Here is a 17,249-nt window from a genome sequence, read left to right on the forward strand (position 1 = left end):
TGGGTGAATTTAACTCCTATGACCCTTATATCTACTACTGAGGGCAGGAGTCCCTTAGAAGAAATGGAGTAGCCATCATAGTCAACAAAAGAGTCCAAAATGCAGTACTTGGATGCAATCTCAAAGACGACAGAATGATCTCTGTTCGTTTCCAAGGTAAACCATTCAATATCATGGTAAGCCAAGTCTGTGCCCTGACCAGTAGTACTGAAGAAGCTGAAGTTGAACAGTTCTATGAAAACATACAAGACCTTCTAGAACTAAAACCCCCCAAAGATGTCATTTTCACTGTAGGGGACTGGAATGCAAAAATAGGAAGTCAAGAAACACCTGGAGTAACAGGCAAATTTGTCCTTGGAGTACAGAATGAAGCAGGGCAAAAGCTAATAGAGTTCTGCCAAGAGAACACACTGGTCATGGCAAACACCCTCTTCCAACAACACAAGAGAAGACTCTATACAAGGACATCACCAGATAGTTTACACCGAAATCAGATTGATTATATTCTTTGCAGCCAAAGATGGAGAAGCTCTAGACAGTCAGCAAAATCAAGACCGGGAGCTGACTGTGGCTCAGATCATGAACTCCTTATTGCCAAATTCAGACTTAGGTTGAGAAAGTGGAGAAAAACACTAGACCATTCAGGTATGACATAAATCTATGACTATATAGTGGAAGTGAGAAATAGATTTAAAGGACTAGATCTGATAGAGTGCCTAATGAACTATGGATGGAGGTTCATGACACTGTACAGGAGACAGGAATCAAGACCATTCCCAAGAGAAAGAAATGCAAAAAAGCAAAATGGCTGTCTGAGGAGGCCTTACAAATAGCTGTGAAAATAAGGGAAGTGAAAAGCAAAGGAGAAAAGGAAAGATACACCCATTTGAATGCAGAGTTCCAAAGAACAGCAAGAAGAGATAAGAAAGCCTTCCTCAGTGATCAATGCCAAGAAATAGAGGAAAACGATAGAATGGGAAAGACTAGAGATCTCTTTAAGAAAACTAGAGATACCGAGGGAATATTTCATGCAAAGATGGGCTCGATAAAAGACAGAAACTATAGGGACCTAACAGAAGCAGAAGATATTAAGAAGAGGTGGCAAGAATACACAGAAGAACTATACAAAAAAGATATTCATGACCTAGATAATCATGATGGTGTGATCACTTACCTAGACCAGACATCCTGGAATGTGAAGTCAAGTGGACCTTAGGAAGCATCACTATGAACAAAGCTAGTGGAGGTGAAGGAATTCCAGTGGAGCTATTTCAAATCCTGAAAGATGATGCTGTGAAAGTACTGCACTCAATATGCCAGCAAATTTGGAAAACACAGCAGTGGCCACAGGACTGGAAAAGGTCAGTTTTCATTCCAATCCCAAAGAAAGGCAATGCCAAAGAATGCTCAAACTACCACACAATTGCACTTATCTCACACGCTAGTAAAGTAACGCTTAAAATTCTCCAAACCAGGCTTCAGTGATACATGAACTGTGAACTTCCAGATGTTTAAGCTGGTTTTAGAAAAGACAGAGGAACCAGAGATCAAATTGCCAACATCCACTGGATCATCAAAAAAGCAAGAGAGTTCCAGAAACATATTTATTTCTGGTTTATTGACTATGCCAAAGCCTTTGACTGTGTGGATCACAATAAACTGTGGAAAATTCTGAAAGAGATGGGAAAACCAGACCACCTGACCTGCCTCTTGAGAAATCTATTTGCAGATCAGGAAGCAACAGTTAGAACTGGACATGGAACAACAGACTGCTTCCAAATAGGAAAAGGAGTATGTCAAGCCTGTATATTGTCACCCTGCTTATTTAACTTATATGCAGAGTACATCATGAGAAACGCTGGGCTGGATGAAGCACAGGCTGGAATCAAGATTGCTGGGAGAAATATAAATAACCTCAGATATGCAGATGACACCACCCTTATGGCAGAAAGTGAAGAGGAACTAAGAAGTCTCTTGATGAAAGAGAAAAAGGAGAGTGAAAAAGTTGGCTTAAAGCTCCACATTCAGAAAACGAAGATCATGGCATCTGGTCCCATCACTTTCATGGCAAATAAATGAGAAAACAGTGGAAACAGTGTCAGACTTTATTTTTTGGGGCTCCAAAATCACTGCAGATGGTGATTGCAGCCATGAAATTTAAAGACCCTTACTCCTTGGAAGAAAAGTTATGACCAACCTAGACAGTATATTAAAAAGCAGAGACATTACTTTGTCAACAACATCTGTCTAGACAAGGCCATGGTTTTTTCAGTGGTCATATATGGATGTAAGAGTTGGACTGTGAAGAAAGCTGAGTGCCAAAGAATTGATGCTTTTGAACTGTGGTGTTGGAGCAGACTCTTGAGAGTCCCTTGGATTGCAAAGAGATCCAACCAGTCCATTCTAAGGGAGATCAGTCCTGGGTGTTCATTGGAAGGACTGATGTTGAAGCTGAAACTCCAACATTTGGCCACCTGATGCAAAGAGCTGACTCATTGGAAAAGACCTTGATGCTGGGGAAGATTGAGGGCAGGAGGAGAAGGGACAACAGAGGATTTGATGGTTTGATGGCATCACTGACTCAATGGATATGGGTTTGGGTGGACTCTGGGAGTTGGTGATGGACAGGGAGGCCTGAAATGCTGTGTTCATGGCATCGCAAAGAGTTGGACATGACTGAGTGACTGAAGTGAACCAAAAGGTTCTCCAAAGTCTTATAAGAAATTGTGTTATATTTTCTTTAACCCAAAGGGTCCCAAGTCTATTTCCAGTTTCTCTTTAATTCCAAGAATATCTGTTCTTAGAAGAACACAGCTTAAGAAATGGAATTGGGATTGACATATATACACTGTTGATGCTTTGCCTAAAATAGATAAATAATGAGAACCTACTGTGTAGCACAGAAGCTCTACCAGTGCTCTGTGGTGACTTAAGTGGGAAGAAAATACAAAAAATAAGGGATATATATATATATATATATATATATATATATATGAAGCTGATTCACTGTGCCATACAGTAGAAACCTACACACCATTGTAAGCAACTATACTTCAATAAAAATTAATTTTAAAAAGGAATGGAAGACTTACAGTCATTCCAGCTTTTCTTTTTTACTTACTTATTCATTCAAGTTAATGGGTAAGAAATGGAATCAAAATTTGTCTTTGGTACTCTTTTCATATGAGTGACCTTGGGCTAAACATGTAAAATCACAGAGACTCAGTTACCTTACCTGTGAAATGGAGATAAGGATGACCGGCTTTGCTTGGTTGTTTTGCAGATTTTAGGCAATGCTAAGTATGAAATTTCGTGTAAATTGTAGACAGTTAAATAATGTAAGTTTTCAGTATCATAAGATAAAGAAGCTGAAATGCAATAAGGTTACAACCAAATTTTCATAATAGTAGTCTAAAGCTTTGAATATTCATGATTGTTGGTTTTAATCATGGTGATGTTTTAACTTAGGAACAAGGAATCTATGATAGATAAAATGTTTATATGTGTTTAACCATCAGTTATCCTTGTTACTAATTTGAGGATTGTTTGAGAAGTATTTTTCATACCTGATTTTATTCTTAGGTTTCCTCTTATTTTTATTAGTGTCTCCCCATGGACTGCAAATGCGGTTTAAATGAATTTAAACTCAGTTATTAAATTATCTAGTGTTTAGGATAACTTTCACTCATGCTATTTTTGCTTTATGTACTTGGTAGTAATTTTGATTGTTCACAAAGGTACCATCTCTTCTTTTAGACACATGGTAGGTTAGTACTTACCTGTAGCCTCAGAATGCAAAGCAAAAAGCATGCACATATGAAATATGTAGAGGAGACCTGTATCACTTCCATGGGAGAGCATTAGGAGCCTGTGGGCCATTTAGCATCTTCCTTTTCTAAATAGTTTTGGAGCCTGTGAAGGTGTGTGCAAGATGATACTTTCTCAGCCTGCATCCCCAAAGGATTACAAAAATAAAGTCCTGTCTGTTGACCCCCCTTTGAACTTGGATATGAATGAGAAATAAACTTTTGTTAGGTTACAGTCACTAAGATTTTGGAATTCTCTTCATTGCAGTTAACCTGGCTGAAATATTATAGAATCCTTTAACCAATCCCCATTACCGTTAGCACATGAAAGTATATAAGTGAAAGTTCTTGGTATACTATAAAGAGGACTGGAAAAGTTCCTTTTGTTACCATAGAAACAGTTGAGATCTAAGCAATAGGAAAATCTGCAAGGAGAACAGAAAGATCATGGGATTTGGATCAGATGACCTGCATCCCAGTCTTACCTTTATTCTTATTCACCTTTAAAATAAATTTCATATATTGAATGCATAAAGCATTGTTTAATTTTTGAAAATTATTTTTGCTTAGGAAAGTGGTTCTTAGTGTATGGAAGGATATTTACAATTGCCATAGGCTTGTAAAGGCATGCTGAAATTTTACTTGTTCTCAGAGGCTGTTTATAGAATAATATGTGATGAAATCATTTATTTCATCTTTTTTTTTCTCTTACCTTTCAATCCTTTGATAAAATCTGTTTTGATTAAATAAAGCATCTCTTGGGATTGATTTATAACCAAATACCTACTGCCTCTACTACTTGGTTTGGAGAATGCCAGTGGGAAGAGAAGGTGAAGAAGCTGAAAATGCAGGTTCTTCCTGAAGGGAAAGCGTCAGTGGTAAACCCTAAACCTGACTGTTAATGTCAGCTATTGGAGTCACCTCTGTAATAGGGCTTCCCTTGTGGCTCAGCTGGTAAAGAATCTGCCTGCAATGTGGGAGACCTGGGTTCAATCCCTGGGTTGGGAAGATCTCCTGGAGAAGGGAAAGGCTACCCACTCCAGTATTCTAGCCTGAAGAATTCCATGGACTCTATAGTCCATGGGGTCACAAAGAGTTGGACACGACTGAGCGACTTTCACTTTCACTGTAATAGGGAAGACCTTTTGTATTCTATTACCAGTTAATCAGTAAAGGGATGTTGCCTATTAGCTTAAATGACACACAATATCCCATCTCTGGGAACCCTGCTTAGGTCGTGGGTGTTAAGACCTTTTGTTTAGTTAGTTAAGTTGCTCAGTTGTGTCCAACTCTTTGTGACCCTGTGGACTGTAGCCCACCAGGCTTCTCCATCCATGGAATTCTGCAGGCAAGAATACTGGAGTGGGTTGCCATGTCTTTCTCCAGGGGATCTTCCTGACCCAGGGATTGAACCCAGGTCTCCCGCATTGCAGGCAGATGCTTTAACCTCTGAGCTACCAGGGAAGCCCCAAGACCTTTTGTTTAGTTCACAGGAAACATCCAGAGCAGGCCCACCTATGCGTAACTGCAAGAAGGAAGAAATTAGCACCTTCCCTCTGGAGGCTGACCAGAACCAGGAAATGTTTGACTTTACTCCCTTCCCTTTTAGTATAAAAGATGCCTGAATTCTAACTCAAGCAAGATGGTTCTATGGGACACTGGTCCACCATATTTTTGTTCTGCTGGTTTTCTGAATAAAGTCACTATTCCTTGTCCCAGAGACCTGTATCTTTATTTATTGGCCTGTGGTGTGGTAAGCAGTGCGAGCGTGGACTCAGTAACATTTCCTGGAGCCACTTTGTATGGAGGTAGGGCAGGTGGTAGAGAAGTCTTGGGGGGTGAGGGAGGCACATGATGTTGCTGGGCATCTAGATTTTTAAGAAATGATGATAATGGTTAGGGGGCAGATAAACCCTGGAGCTTCAGGATGAGTAGAGAGAGGAAACTTGAGCTTCCTACTCTGAAAATTAGCCTAGGGCCATTCTAAGTGCCCCTGAGCAATAGCCAGATACCAGAGGCAGCTCTTGATATTATAGCTTGCTTCCTCTTTAATCCTCCCTAGCCTCTCCCAGCCCTCTGTTCATTAGCAGTTCCCAAGAGGCACCCTGTCTACTTACCTGTCAAGGCCACTTTTGGCAACGAAAAAGGATTTGAAGGCAGTGGCAGTTTCTATCCTTTCTCAGTAAGGATGGCATTTTTCATTCCTGTCCTGCTTTTATGCCTTTTTTTTTTTTTTAAAATTGCAATAGAAGGCTAATTACAGATAGTAGAAAGATGGGCTTTAGAGTCAGACGGCCAAATTTCCAGGGCTCTAGTCTTACCTCCATCAATTAGTTATGGTGAAAACATCAGTTCAGTTCAGTTGCTCAGTTGAGTCCGATTCTTTGTTACCCCATGTACTGCAGCACGCTAGGCTTCCCTGTCCATCACCAACTCCCGGAGCTTGCTCAAACTCATGTCCATTGAGTCAGCAATGCCACCCGACCATCTCATCCTCTATTGTCCCCTTCTCCTTCTGCCTTCAACCTTTCCCAGCATCAGAGTCTTTTCCAATAAGTCAGTTCTTTGAATCAGGAGGCAAAAGTATTGGAACTTCAGCTTCAGCATCAGTCCTTCTGATGCATATTCAGGACTGATTTCCTTTAGGACTGCCTGGTTGGATCTTCTTGCAGTCTAAGGGACTCTTAAGAGTCTTCTCCAACACCACAGTTCAAAAGCATCAATTCATCAGCTCTCAGCTTTCTTTATGGTCCAACTCTCACATCTCACATGATGACAACATACTCAGAGCATTTTTTAAAGGCAAATACTGCTTCTGTCTAATCACATTGTATATAAGGTTCAGGGTGATTCTGATAGTGAATTCCTTTTAAAGACATACTAAAAATTAGCTTTTGGATTTTTCTGCAGTGACCCTTGATTTGCCAGAGAGTAGGATTCAAATTCATTATACATTCTGGTTTACTGAGAAGATTAGCATCATAGTGGAATTCTAGGAATTATTTCCAGGCATGTGGGTGAAGAGAGATGTGTGGGTCTCACAGTCCCCACTCTCTGTACTCCATCTGCCACATGAGACCCAGGTGGGACAAACAGGTATAGGTGTGGGCTGAATTTTTTTACATTTGACATCCTATGGAGCTCGCCACACAGTGTTGCAAGCAGAGCATCTACTTGTGAGAAGGAACTTAGGATGTAAGTTTTTTTTTTTTTTTTTGTTTCATCTTGATAAGAAATAAGAAACCAGAGGATGACTACTCCAAATGCTGCACAGTTTAATAAAGAAAATGTTGGCTAAGTGTCTATTGAGTTATTGTGGCAGATTAAAGATGGACATAAATTCTGTGACATTCATTGAGAGGAGGAATCTGTTTATCCTCCTCTTGAATTTGGGATGGTTTATGACTGCTTTGTTTAATAGCATGTGGCAAAATGATGTCACTCTAGTGTCAGATGTTTAAAACAAGACTGGCAGCTTTTGCCTGCTTTCTTGGAAGCCAGCTGCTGAGCAGGAAGGGAGTCTACATAGAAACTATCATGTTGTAAGAGTCCCAAGCTGCATGAATAAATCCTAGAGAATAACATTAGTACAATCAGGTTTAGCAACTCACTGCTTAAAAACCGATAATTGAGGCGTGTCAGTAAAGGGGAAAGATATTTTATGCAGAAAAGCCAGCAATCTACGCAGAAAGTGGACTCATATCCAGAGACCAGCTCTGAAGATTCTGCTCTGCCATGACAATTTTTAAAGGAGAAAAAGGGAAACACTCTAAGGAGATCAGATTCTTCATCATTTGTACATTGCATACAGACCTGCTGACTTCTGATCTTCCATGGGGCGCTATGTTGCTTGCCTTGTCTACCTGAGATTGGATATTCTCTTGCTCACATGGTCTGCCTGCAGATTTACTAGGGGTAAGCTTGGGATAGAGAGTCAGCCATTCTTTACTTAATTGTTCATTCTTACTCCTCCTAATCCAGGAAAGGAATCAACAGGTTAGGTAAGGCATTGTGTACATTTAGTAAAGCAGAAATCAGAAACTAGATTAAATGTTACCTAATGATTTCATCTTTATGATTAAGGTCTGAGGAAAATAAGGGTGAAACCGGAAAAGGGGCAAAGGAGCTGCTTACAATAAAGACCATGTAGAGAGAGAAGAAGAAAGGATGAAGAAAGGATAGAGAAAGGAGGGAAGGGAGAGAGAGGAGAAAGAAGAGAGATGAGAGAGGGAGAATTAGGGAGACAGCCTGAAGCTCTCAATACGTAGTAAAGAGGTCCTTTTGGAAGTGGCTCCTCCAGTGCCAGCCACTCCAGCTTCCATCACTTGCATCAGAGACCACCTGCCCAGCCAAGCTTGTTGTGAATACCTGACCCATAAAACTGTAAACAGATGTAGTGGTGATTCTAAGTCGTTTGGGGGTACTTATTTATATTTTCAAGTAGTTTGTTATGTAATAATAGATTACCTGATGAACTGGTTTTGTAAACCTAATGTAGGCAATTTTTTAAGAAAATGACTTGAGAATTTGTTTTTACCCTTCATTCCTTGAGTATGGTTATCCTACTTGAACTAAGAGAATACTGGATTTTCTAACACCATGCAGTCAGGGGTCAGTGTGTCTCCAGGGACCTGAAGTGGCAGCAGGAAGACTAGGGCAACTGCAGAGTCTGGGGAGAAAATGACAAGGTGAAGTGAAGAAGACTGGGTCTGAGTCCAGTTCTATTGGTAAATATTCTCTATTGTGGGTTCTCCTGACATCACATCCTATTGCTTGAGGTATATGGAGTAAGATCAGGAACATCTGTTCACTGAAAGTGGCTGGTACCCCTGTCTCCTTCCTTCATGTGCTTGCCAACTGGTAGAGCAGAATCTGTATCTGAAGCTATTTCTTTTTGTTGGAAAAATCTTCCTACTCCTTAAAAAAAAAACCAATCAGCCCTTACCTATCATGTGAGACAGCTCTGAGACATCGCCTTCAGGCTTGTGTGGGAGCTCTTCCTCTTCTACGATCCCATAGCAACCTGAACTCACCTCTGTCATTTAAAGTGCCATACTGAATCATCAACCAATGTTTTGGTCACTTCCAGGAACGTCAGATTTACAAAGGACAGGAAAACTTTTCTAATCATTTCAGGATTTACAGGGTATAGAAAGGAACTTGGACTCTTGGTGGTTAATGAATAGTTCATGGCACAGAACTGAAAGGGACCATCTTGGGCAGAGGTAGTTTCTCTTGCGATTTTAAAAGTAATATTGTTGAGACCATGGGAGACCTGCCTTTTGTGAGTAGGCAGGCTTGCTCTGAAGTCAGATCTTGCTAGAGAGAACTAGTTCACTTTCCTCCTCCTCAGTCCTTCATTTTCTGGAAGTTTGTCTCTATCTTTGTGGGGCTATGGCATAGCACACCATCAGCCAAGAGGGAGAATAATTTACTGCTAGTTCAACTAGGAGCCACCCTCTGTAATATCAGCAAGCTCAGCGTGCCACACTCCTGGCCTGTTTTCCCTTCTTCCTTTTCTCACTTCTCTTGTCTCACAGGATCATTTTTCTCATTTTACTCCTTTTTTTTTCAAAATGGCACTCAAGGAGATAAGACTGGTCCTTGCTGCTACCCTGCCTCCTCAGAGGGCCTGGAACTGCCTGGGACTCCTCTCAGGCTCTGGTCCAGTTTCTGCCAGCAGAGAACTTCTGGTCTTCATTTCTTCAACTATAAGAGAGGCAGAATGATTAAATACCTCCCAGACTGGTTAACGGGACAGATGAAAACTTGGAGTGAAATAGTGGGTGTCAAAGCACTTTGTGAAGTGAACTGATGTATAAATATTTGGTGTGTTGAGTGAGTTCACCTGCTCTCTGCCTATCACTGTCTAATTGTGTAATTGACCCCCTACTACTCACCTAGTGTTGTTTCTGACCACAAATCCTTGAAACAATTAAAGTCTGCAAGTCAGATTTGTCTTCCAGGATTTCTAAAGCCTGCCACTGTGGTATTAATGGACAGAACCAGAGAGGTGAAAGCAGGGTTTGATGAATGTACTATAATTGCTCTTTGGTATGACATAGTAATAGGAAAATTCGTATAATTGACAATGTAAAGGCTCCTACTGTTAGCAGCTGCTTTAAATTTAATGGAGCTGAGACTGTTAATAGTCTTTTCTTCACAGGGGTCTTTCCTTTGGCAGTCAGAACACAGAGCAAGCGTGTCCCATCACCCGTGCTTTCCCTCCAGGCCTACAACCCAGCCTCCCTGTGGCAGAGGGTTGTAGGGAATAGGTTCGTTTGCACTTCTTTGTCTTGTCTTAATTATCTGGTGGAACCATTGGTGTGTGCTATGTCGCATTTCCTCCCTGTGAGACTTCTCCTTATGAAACATGACGCATAAGAAGAGAGAGTTTTGGGGCCAAACCAGGGATATGCCATTTCCTAGCTGTATGTTTTGGACAAGTCACTCAATCTCTCTAAGCTGCAGTGTCTTCTCAAAAATATGGAAATTAAAACCTACAAATTGTTCAGTGACCAGCACAGGGCATGGGATGTGTTTATTACAGATCAGCTGCCTCTCTTCTCTGTGTACACCAGACCAGACCTCTTCAATTAGCCGAGTCCTCCACTAGCCGTTTCTCGGTCTTCACTCTGGTTTGCCACTTTTCTCAACAAAACGACATATAAAGCAGTCTGACTTTGCACTGCAAAATTCCTTAGAGTTACTTCTCTTTTCCTTAAAAGAGCTACCTTGCTTTACCAGAAAACCATTTGGGTCTTGTTACAAGAAACCTGACTGCAAAGGATTCAGCATAGGGAGTCCTATTGTCGGGCGCTTTGGGTCACTACCATTGGATTAGGTTTACAGGCATAAGATGGGTTCACAGAAGTCAAAACCAGAGTATAGCAGAAGAGATTCCACTCAGACACTGATGCAGTCTTTTAAATGCAGAACATCAAATTATAAAACTGTATGTGTGAGTGTGTCTGTGTCTGAGAAAGAGAGAGCAAGGAGGATGGGAGGGAGCAAATGGAGAGAGAGCGATGAGACTTCTATTGGGGCTCAGGTGCTTTCTGGAAGAAACATGTTTAATGCGGTTTATCACTAGGCCCACCCTAATTGTTCTCCTTGGTTGCAGATAAAGCGTGTGTGTGTGTGTGTGTGTGTGTGTGTGTGTGTGTGTGCATGTGTTTGCACGCACCTATTACCAGCCTTCTTCAGATAAACCAAAGCCACAGGTGCTGAGTCAGTTCTCTCTGAAGTTGCTCAGAATGTTTCTTATGTAGCTATTTTGCAAGCAGTATTAATTAGGGTTTACATTATCTGTCCTGCAGACAGATGGATAGTGAGATGTGCCCAAATCAGACCAGTAGAATATTTACAAAGTGCTGTGGTAATCATTCAGGAGGAACATTGCATCTTCCTAACTTTCTTATAGAAGTAACTCTCCTAAGAAGGAAACAGGTATATTTATTTTAAGCCCTGGTATTTTGTTTTACTGCCTGAGTTTCTCCCTTACTGACTCCTTAATGTGTGTGCTGCTGAAACTAACCATCTTTTATAAGCACTATTGATTTTTTCTTTCATGTCTTCTAGTCATCTTTAATCAGAATATTCTGTCACTGCAGAATCTTCCATGGGAAGATTTTATTTGACATAAAAGCTATTAATGCCTAGCGTTAAACGCTTTACCCAGTTCTCATGTTCTGATGAGCCCTCTGATGTGGTATACTGTTTATAATTCTCAAAAGCATGTTTTCCCATGGAAAACATAGATTTCACTCCACCACTGATACTTGTTTTTCTTTTTATAATTTTTTATAAGTTGTTATTATTGGGAAATGTAATGTCAGGTGGCAACAATGTATCACTTAACAAAGGAGAGAAGATCAAAATGTTGCCATTTATTAAAAGATAAAAAGAAAGTGTGTGGCTACTTAGGTGTGTATGCTGCTGATGCTGCTGCTAAGTCGCTTCAGTCGAGTCCGACTCTGTGCGACCCCATAGACGGCAGCCCACCAGGTTTCCCCGTCCCTGGGATTCTCCAGGCAAGAACACTGGAGTAGGTTGCCATTGCCTTCTCCAATGCATGAAAGTGAAACGTGAAAGTGAAGGCTCTCAGTCGTGTCCGACTCCTAGCGACTCCATGGCCTGCAGCCCACCGGTCTCCTCACCCACGGGATTTTCCAGGCAAGAGGACTGGAGTGCGGTGCCATTGCCTTCTCCAATTGGTACAATTTAGGGATGTCCTATCCAACCTTTAGTCACAACAATGTTTAGACCCTCCTGTTTGGACAAAGACAATTCTCTGGTGATGAAGGCAGCCATGAATTGCCATCATCCAATATTCACATGTATGCTGCTTAATAGAGGCTGTCTGGATTGGAAACCACAAGTATTCATTACTATCAGTTCTTTGCATTTTTTCACTTACTCTCTATATTAAGTTCATGCCTTCTGAACACAACTTGTTTACAATTTTGGTTGGCCATACTTGGGAGACAGCTTATAAGAAAAGAGTTAGTGGAATAAACCATTGTGTCTGCTGCTGAGCATTCTTAGGTGAAACGTGTTTAATCTGACACATTTGTCTGTGTTGGTAGCTCAGACACTGTCAGCCCTTGGGTAGTGGTGCTAGCTAAGAATGTGTGGATGGGAAAGGCAAACCCACACTTGGAATATGTGCTGATTCTGGCCAATGATGAATGGCTGCTACTACCAGAGGGGAAGAAGTCCTATAATGTCAACTTTCTGCAAGTGGCTGTTTGGTTTTCTTGAGGAGGAATAGTCTTCTGAGGTCTTAGTTTTGTTTCCTTTTGTTGTTGGGTGGGACATTCAGATGGGCAGGAGCTATATTAACATTAGTGAGAGATGTATCCTGTTGTCTGACATGAATATCCTCTCTCTCTCTGCCACCATAGAGCCCTTTATGAGTCCATTATGGAAGAAACGCTGATAGTGGGTGGTGGTGGTGGCTTAGTCATTAAGTCATGTCCAACTCTTTGCAACCCCATGAACTGTAGCCCACCAGGCTCCTCTGTCCATGGAATTCTCCAGGAAATAATACTGAAGTGGATAGCCATTTCCTTCTCCAGGGGATCTTCCTGACCCAGGGATTGAACCTGGGTCTCCTGCACTGCAGGTAGATTTTTTACCAACTGAGTATGAGGGATAGTGGGTGATGAAGGACAAAAGTTAAAAGACTTGCTGAGTCATCCTGTCTGAAGGGCACTTTAATGCCTCTTCTATAGTAGGTGCTCTCTGCTCAGCACTAATGTGTGATACAAAGATGCTGATACTTTGTGCAAACTTTCAAAGATCCATTTACCTGCCAGTCCCCCAAACTTCCTTATTTTCTAGTCTAGTTTTTTTCTGAGTCATTTACCAAACAGACCAACAAAGGTCCATCTAGTCAAGGATATGGTTTTCCAATAGTCATGTATGGAGGTGGGAGCTGGACTATAAAGAAAGCTAAGCACCAAAGAATTGATGCTTTTGAACTGTGGTGTTGGAGAAGACTCTTAAGAGTCCCTTGGACTGCAAGGAGATCCAGCCAGTCCATCCTAAAGGAGATCAGTCCTGGGTGTTCATTGGAAGGACTGATGTTGAAGCTGAAACTCCAATACTTTGGCCACCTGATGCAAAGAGCTGACTCATTGGAAAAGACCCTGATGCTGGGAAAGATTGAAGGAGAGGGGAGAAGGGGATGACAGAGGATGAGATGGTTGGATGGCATCACCAATTCAATGGACATGAGTTTGAGTAAACTTGGGAGTTCGTGATGGACAGGGAGGCCTGGTGTGCTATACTCCATGGGTTCTCAAAGACTTGGACGTGACTGAGCGACTGAACTGAACTGAACTGACTGACCAAACAGATAAGCTATTTCTGCTGGTTCATGAGTCTGTGTATAATTTTAACCTTGGTCTACTCTCTATATTCGAAGTGTTCCATCCCTTGTAGTGTCCAAAGCTCTGCCCAGTGGGAAGCTTTTCCCTTGACATTTTTTTCAGTGCTTTTCCTGAGTGAGGACGTTATACAATGACAGTTCTTTTTTGTTTGCTTGCATTCACGTGCTAATTGACTCATCTGTGAATCAAGCTTTGTGTATTTCCTCTCCCATCATTTAGTCATAAAAAATGCTATGTTGTCAAAATGGGAGCTGAGGAAAAGGCCCCAGAGAAATATGGGCTATGAGCAATCTGTTCATGCACCTTATTTGTGCCCTTTGGACCAGCTTGTGCTGATTCTGGATATACCGCACCCATGTTATAATGGATTGTTGCTGGAACTGCCCCAAATTGTGATTTGGTGGATCTGAAAGTATCCAATTCATTGTAAGTAGTTCTCACCATATAGACATCTAATTCTCAAGGTCAGACAAGCAGTTTTTAAAAGGACCCAGTAGCAGCATTACAAGAACTTATTTTTTTGAATCATATATAGTGTGTGTGTGTGTGTGTTTTTTTTTTAAACTACATGTGGCATGACTTTGCTTCCAAGTCATAGGCATTTCTGTTGTGACTAGCCTATTGGGTCTGCCAAAGCTTCCATACAACATCTTTCTCTACCACTGATCTGTCTAATCTTATGGAATCTGCTGAGTCACAGAAATCAAATGTCAGCACCTCTAGAAACCATAGCCTGAATCGCTATAGAGAATTTCTCTTTGGGGGCCGCAATCAAGCTGACAGCTTTCAAGCCAAAAATGGTAAATCAGTAGTTTCAGTATTCTTAAATGCAAAATAGCCCACAAAACCCAAAGAACCCTATCAGGGGTTGGGTTTCATTCTTTGTGGTAGGAAATGTGAGACATTTCCCCACTTTCTGGATTATGTGTACCTTTCCAAGGCATCCATAGCATTTGCCACTGTTTTGATTATCAGTTTCAATTAATACAATATTAATTTTCCAAGAAGTATCCAGACAGTTGAAAGCAGAATATGCCATCTCAAAATACACCCCTTTGTCATAGGATTATTTGGACCTGAAGGCAAATTGAAAAGAGACAAATATAAGAAAAGCTCTCTTGCATTCCACCACTTGTCTAAAAGCAGGGCGTAAATTTGTAAAGGTATCCCCTTCCCCTTTATTGAGAAAAACAGAAGTTAGTCACCAGAGGAAATGTTAGGCCCTTATCAGCCCAGGGGTGGTACATAAGAGTCTCCAAAATATGCAACTAGCCTTTAGTTCACATTAGTTTTCCCACACATTTGCCTTCCCAAAGCATGCTGCCCCTAGAAACTCAGTCCTTTACCTTTGTCCTGTCACTTGTCTAAACAAACAAACAAACAAATAAAACTATTGCTCTTTTGCTAAGATCCCATATAAACACAAGTTCTAACCACTTGTTAGATGATGTTAGATGAGTAACCTCTGAGTTACTCCTCTCTTTTCCTTCCACAGTCCAGGTCCCATCAATCTATCAAATGACAGAGAACATGAGAAAATAACATGAGGGTGTGATAGTGAGTATATAGCCCATGTGAATGTACACTGCTCTCATCTTAATTTTTTTGGTTATGATGTGCTGGATCAGTATCCATATACTGTGTACTGGAGGCTGTGTTAATTTTCTCTAATAAAGATAACACATTTGGTACAGTGGAACCAATAGCTTTTGTAGGGACCAGACTGATAAATGAAATGAAAATATGGTGGGGAATACCACTCCTGCATGCTTGAAGTCTTTGCGTGTGGCACTGATTTCGTTATTGTGCTGTGTTGTGATAACTGTTTTTGTTTACTCTAATTTCTGAGTGGGAAGGGACAGTTTCAGGGGCTATGACTTGGCTTTCCTACTACTAACCACTCCTATCCTATAGGTTAAAGAGACAATGAGAAGTTTCTGCCAACTGCTAAATATATTTGTTTGATTTATACATTTGGGGATCAGGGCAATGATAATCAAGTGGGTTCATACAGACAGCATTCCCCCCTACAAGATGAACCTGGGTCAAAATTCTGTTGATTACTTTTGTTACCTGAACCTTTTCTACCTCTAATTTAATGGAGAGAGTGCCAAGATAGAACTTTTTATCTCATAGTGTTAGATTGAATTTGAACCCTATATCTACCAGGCCTGGAAAGATCTGAATATTCCTGTTTTCTAAGTAGGCTATTACCTAGGTAAATGGCTATCAGATATAAGGAAATGGGAAGATAATCCATGTCCTGGGAATTGAAGAATTAATATTTTTAAAATATTCATTCTACCCAAAGCAATCTACAAATTTAATGCAATCCCTGTGAAAAAAACCCATGACATTTTTTCATAGGAGTAGAACAAACAAACCTATATTTTACATGGACCCACAAAAGTCTCAAATTTCCAATCCTGAGAAAAAAGAAGAAACTTGGAGGTATCATGCTCCTTGACTTCAGACTATACTGCAAAGCCAAAATAATCAAAACAGTTTGATTCTGGCACAAAAACAGATACATAGATTAATGGAACAGAGTAGAAGGCCCAGAGAGAAACCCATGCATTTATGGTCAATTACTCTACAACAAAGGAGGCAAGAGTATACAACGGAGAAAGATAGTCTCTTCAATAAGTGGTGCTGTGAAAATGGGACAGCTACATGTAAAATAATGTGATTACCACCTTTCCTCCCATCATATACAAAAATGAACTCCAAATAGATTAACAACCTTAATATAAGACCTGAAACCATAAAACTCCTAGAAGAGAACACAGAACATTCTTTGACAAAAATTGTAGCAATGTATTTTTTTGGATCTGTTTCCTGAGGCATATAAATAAAAGCAAAAATAAACCTAATTGAACTCCAAAAATTTGCATAGCAGAGGAAACTACTGACAAAATGAAAAGACAACCTACTGAGTGGGAGAAAATATTTGCAAGTGAATTTACAATTCGTAGGGGTTAATATCCAAAATATAGAACAGCTCCTATAACTCAATATCAAAAACTAAACAATTTGATTAAGAACATGGGCTGAAGACCTGTTTTTCCAAAGAAGACATACAAACTGCCAATAGAAACATGCTCATATGCTCAATATTGCTAATCATCAGAGAAATGCAAATCAAAATCACAGTGAGATATCATCTCACACCTATCAGAATGGCTAGTATCAAAAAGACCACACATGACAAATGTTGGTGAGATATAAAGAAAAGGGAACACATGCACACTGTTGCTGGGAACACAAACTGGTGTTGCCTCTGTGGCAGACAGTATGAAAGTTCCTCAAAGACTAAAAACAGAATTATCTTATGATGCAGCAATTCCACTCCTGGGTATGTATCCAAAGAGAGTAAATCATATCCAAAGAAAATAGAAAAATGGAACAATGGAGCGGGTGACTTCCATCTCAAGTTTTTTCCCTGCTCCTTGATGCCAGTAGCTTGTGAGTGGCATTCATCATGGCGAGAAAACAATAGGTTGCCATGGAAACAGTTGTGCAGTGGTAACCCAAGCCCACAAGGGAC

This window comes from Ovis aries, chromosome 2 (genome assembly GCF_016772045.2).
Source record: "Ovis aries strain OAR_USU_Benz2616 breed Rambouillet chromosome 2, ARS-UI_Ramb_v3.0, whole genome shotgun sequence".
Classification (NCBI taxonomy): Eukaryota; Metazoa; Chordata; class Mammalia; order Artiodactyla; family Bovidae; genus Ovis; species Ovis aries.